The following is a 6,185-nucleotide window of genomic DNA, read 5'->3' as shown; positions in this document are numbered from 1 at the left end:
TGTGTGTTTGTTATCATTTGTGCATATATTTCACTTACTAACAGTATCTAATCGTACTTAAATATTGTAGAATCTAAATTATGATACTAAATATATAAAATGTTATAGAATGTAATCATATCTATTTAGTTGTCTAAGAATCTAACCATATAGAATGTGGTCATTATAGATACCGAATTATCATACTTGGATGTCGTCTAAGAATCTTGCCATATAGAATGTGGTCATTTTAGAAACCGAATCATCATACTTGGATGTCGTCTAAGAATCTTACCATATAGAATGTAGTCATTTTAGAAACCGAATCATCATACTTCGATGTCGTCTAAGAATCTTACCATATAGAATGTAGTCATTTTAGAAACCGAATCATCATACTTCGATGTCGTCTAAGAATCTTACCATATAGAATGTAGTCATTTTAGAAACCGAATCATCATACTTGGATGTCGTCTAAGAATCTTACCATATAGAATGTAGTCATTTTAGAAACCGAATCATCATACTTGGATGTCGTCTAAGAATCTTACCATATAGAATGTAGTCATTTTAGAAACCGAATCATCATACTTGGATGTCGTCTAAGAATCTAATCATTATAGATACTGAATCATCATACTTGGATGTCGTCTAAGAATCTTACCATATAGAATGTAGTCATTTTAGAAACCGAATCATCATACTTCGATGTCGTCTAAGAATCTTACCATATAGAATGTAGTCATTTTAGAAACCGAATCATCATACTTGGATGTCGTCTAAGAATCTTACCATATAGAATGTAGTCATTTTAGAAACCGAATCATCATACTTCGATGTCGTCTAAGAATCTTACCATATAGAATGTAGTCATTTTAGAAACCGAATCATCATACTTGGATGTCGTCTAAGAATCTTACCATATAGAATGTAGTCATTTTAGAAACCGAATCATCATACTTCGATGTCGTCTAAGAATCTTACCATATAGAATGTAGTCATTTTAGAAACCGAATCATCATACTTGGATGTCGTCTAAGAATCTTACCATATAGAATGTAGTCATTTTAGAAACCGAATCATCATACTTGGATGTCGTCTAAGAATCTAATCATTATAGATACTGAATCATCATACTTGGATGTCGTCTAAGAATCTTACCATATAGAATGTAGTCATTTTAGAAACCGAATCATCATACTTCGATGTCGTCTAAGAATCTTACCATATAGAATGTAGTCATTTTAGAAACCGAATCATCATACTTGGATGTCGTCTAAGAATCTTACCATATAGAATGTAGTCATTTTAGAAACCGAATCATCATACTTCGATGTCGTCTAAGAATCTTACCATATAGAATGTGGTCATTATAGATACCGAATTATCATACTTGGATGTCGTCTAAGAATCTTGCCATATAGAATGTGGTCATTTTAGAAACCGAATCATCATACTTGGATGTCGTCTAAGAATCTTACCATATAGAATGTAGTCATTTTAGAAACCGAATCATCATACTTGGATGTCGTCTAAGAATCTAATCATTATAGATACTGAATCATCATACTTGGATGTCGTCTAAGAATCTTACCATATAGAATGTAGTCATTTTAGAAACCGAATCATCATACTTGGATGTCGTCTAAGAATCTTACCATATAGAATGTAGTCATTTTAGAAACCGAATCATCATACTTGGATGTCGTCTAAGAATCTAATCATTATAGATACTGAATCATCATACTTGGATGTCGTCTAAGAATCTTACCATATAGAATGTAGTCATTTTAGAAACCGAATCATCATACTTCGATGTCGTCTAAGAATCTTACCATATAGAATGTAGTCATTTTAGAAACCGAATCATCATACTTGGATGTCGTCTAAGAATCTTACCATATAGAATGTAGTCATTTTAGAAACCGAATCATCATACTTGGATGTCGTCTAAGAATCTTACCATATAGAATGTAGTCATTTTAGAAACCGAATCATCATACTTCGATGTCGTCTAAGAATCTTACCATATAGAATGTGGTCATTATAGATACCGAATTATCATACTTGGATGTCGTCTAAGAATCTTGCCATATAGAATGTGGTCATTTTAGAAACCGAATCATCATACTTGGATGTCGTCTAAGAATCTTACCATATAGAATGTAGTCATTTTAGAAACCGAATCATCATACTTGGATGTCGTCTAAGAATCTAATCATTATAGATACTGAATCATCATACTTGGATGTCGTCTAAGAATCTTACCATATAGAATGTAGTCATTTTAGAAACCGAATCATCATACTTCGATGTCGTCTAAGAATCTTACCATATAGAATGTAGTCATTTTAGAAACCGAATCATCATACTTGGATGTCGTCTAAGAATCTTACCATATAGAATGTAGTCATTTTAGAAACCGAATCATCATACTTGGATGTCGTCTAAGAATCTTACCATATAGAATGTAGTCATTTTAGAAACCGAATCATCATACTTGGATGTCGTCTAAGAATCTAATCATTATAGATACTGAATCATCATACTTGGATGTCGTCTAAGAATCTTACCATATAGAATGTAGTCATTTTAGAAACCGAATCATCATACTTCGATGTCGTCTAAGAATCTTACCATATAGAATGTAGTCATTTTAGAAACCGAATCATCATACTTGGATGTCGTCTAAGAATCTTACCATATAGAATGTAGTCATTTTAGAAACCGAATCATCATACTTCGATGTCGTCTAAGAATCTTACCATATAGAATGTAGTCATTTTAGAAACCGAATCATCATACTTGGATGTCGTCTAAGAATCTTACCATATAGAATGTAGTCATTTTAGAAACCGAATCATCATACTTCGATGTCGTCTAAGAATCTTACCATATAGAATGTAGTCATTTTAGAAACCGAATCATCATACTTGGATGTCGTCTAAGAATCTTACCATATAGAATGTAGTCATTTTAGAAACCGAATCATCATACTTGGATGTCGTCTAAGAATCTAATCATTATAGATACTGAATCATCATACTTGGATGTCGTCTAAGAATCTTACCATATAGAATGTAGTCATTTTAGAAACCGAATCATCATACTTCGATGTCGTCTAAGAATCTTACCATATAGAATGTAGTCATTTTAGAAACCGAATCATCATACTTGGATGTCGTCTAAGAATCTTACCATATAGAATGTAGTCATTTTAGAAACCGAATCATCATACTTCGATGTCGTCTAAGAATCTTACCATATAGAATGTGGTCATTATAGATACCGAATTATCATACTTGGATGTCGTCTAAGAATCTTGCCATATAGAATGTGGTCATTTTAGAAACCGAATCATCATACTTGGATGTCGTCTAAGAATCTTACCATATAGAATGTAGTCATTTTAGAAACCGAATCATCATACTTCGATGTCGTCTAAGAATCTTACCATATAGAATGTAGTCATTTTAGAAACCGAATCATCATACTTGGATGTCGTCTAAGAATCTAATCATTATAGATACTGAATCATCATACTTGGATGTCGTCTAAGAATCTTACCATATAGAATGTAGTCATTTTAGAAACCGAATCATCATACTTCGATGTCGTCTAAGAATCTTACCATATAGAATGTAGTCATTTTAGAAACCGAATCATCATACTTGGATGTCGTCTAAGAATCTTACCATATAGAATGTAGTCATTTTAGAAACCGAATCATCATACTTCGATGTCGTCTAAGAATCTTACCATATAGAATGTAGTCATTTTAGAAACCGAATCATCATACTTGGATGTCGTCTAAGAATCTTACCATATAGAATGTAGTCATTTTAGAAACCGAATCATCATACTTCGATGTCGTCTAAGAATCTTACCATATAGAATGTAGTCATTTTAGAAACCGAATCATCATACTTGGATGTCGTCTAAGAATCTTACCATATAGAATGTAGTCATTTTAGAAACCGAATCATCATACTTGGATGTCGTCTAAGAATCTAATCATTATAGATACTGAATCATCATACTTGGATGTCGTCTAAGAATCTTACCATATAGAATGTAGTCATTTTAGAAACCGAATCATCATACTTGGATGTCGTCTAAGAATCTTACCATATAGAATGTAGTCATTTTAGAAACCGAATCATCATACTTCGATGTCGTCTAAGAATCTTACCATATAGAATGTAGTCATTTTAGAAACCGAATCATCATACTTGGATGTCGTCTAAGAATCTTACCATATAGAATGTAGTCATTTTAGAAACCGAATCATCATACTTCGATGTCGTCTAAGAATCTTACCATATAGAATGTAGTCATTTTAGAAACCGAATCATCATACTTGGATGTCGTCTAAGAATCTTACCATATAGAATGTAGTCATTTTAGAAACCGAATCATCATACTTGGATGTCGTCTAAGAATCTAATCATTATAGATACTGAATCATCATACTTGGATGTCGTCTAAGAATCTTACCATATAGAATGTAGTCATTTTAGAAACCGAATCATCATACTTCGATGTCGTCTAAGAATCTTACCATATAGAATGTAGTCATTTTAGAAACCGAATCATCATACTTGGATGTCGTCTAAGAATCTTACCATATAGAATGTAGTCATTTTAGAAACCGAATCATCATACTTGGATGTCGTCTAAGAATCTAATCATTATAGATACTGAATCATCATACTTCGATGTCGTCTAAGAATCTTACCATATAGAATGTAGTCATTTTAGAAACCGAATCATCATACTTCGATGTCGTCTAAGAATCTTACCATATAGAATGTAGTCATTTTAGAAACCGAATCATCATACTTCGATGTCGTCTAAGAATCTTACCATATTGAATGTAGTCATTTTAGAAACCGAATCATCATACTTCGATGTCGTCTAAGAATCTTACCATATAGAACGTAGTCATTTTAGAAACCGAATCATCATACTTCGATGTCGTCTAAGAATCTAATCATTATAGATACTGAATCATCATACTTGGATGTCGTCTAAGAATCTTACCATATAGAATGTAGTCATTTTAGAAACCGAATCATCATACTTCGATGTCGTCTAAGAATCTTACCATATAGAATGTAGTCATTTTAGAAACCGAATCATCATACTTCGATGTCGTCTAAGAATCTTACCATATTGAATGTAGTCATTTTAGAAACCGAATCATCATACTTCGATGTCGTCTAAGAATCTTACCATATAGAATGTAGTCATTTTAGAAACCGAATCATCATACTTCGATGTCGTCTAAGAATCTTACCATATAGAATGTAGTCATTTTAGAAACCGAATCATCATACTTGGATGTCGTCTAAGAATCTAATCATTATAGATACTGAATCATCATACTTGGATGTCGTCTAAGAATCTTACCATATAGAATGTAGTCATTTTAGAAACCGAATCATCATACTTGGATGTCGTCTAAGAATCTTACCATATAGAATGTAGTCATTTTAGAAACCGAATCATCATACTTGGATGTCGTCTAAGAATCTTACCATATAGAATGTAGTCATTTTAGAAACCGAATCATCATACTTGGATGTCGTCTAAGAATCTAATCATTATAGATACTGAATCATCATACTTGGATGTCGTCTAAGAATCTTACCATATAGAATGTAGTCATTTTAGAAACCGAATCATCATACTTCGATGTCGTCTAAGAATCTTACCATATAGAATGTAGTCATTTTAGAAACCGAATCATCATACTTGGATGTCGTCTAAGAATCTTACCATATAGAATGTAGTCATTTTAGAAACCGAATCATCATACTTGGATGTCGTCTAAGAATCTAATCATTATAGATACTGAATCATCATACTTCGATGTCGTCTAAGAATCTTACCATATAGAATGTAGTCATTTTAGAAACCGAATCATCATACTTCGATGTCGTCTAAGAATCTTACCATATAGAATGTAGTCATTTTAGAAACCGAATCATCATACTTCGATGTCGTCTAAGAATCTTACCATATAGAATGTAGTCATTTTAGAAACCGAATCATCATACTTCGATGTCGTCTAAGAATCTTACCATATAGAATGTAGTCATTTTAGAAACCGAATCATCATACTTGGATGTCGTCTAAGAATCTAATCATTATAGATACTGAATCATCATACTTGGATGTCGTCTAAGAATCTTACCATATAG

Source organism: Octopus bimaculoides, chromosome 29 (genome assembly GCF_046866305.1).
Source record: "Octopus bimaculoides isolate indiv1 chromosome 29, ASM4686630v1, whole genome shotgun sequence".
Lineage (NCBI taxonomy): Eukaryota > Metazoa > Mollusca > Cephalopoda > Octopoda > Octopodidae > Octopus > Octopus bimaculoides.
This window is presented reverse-complemented; position numbering follows the sequence as displayed.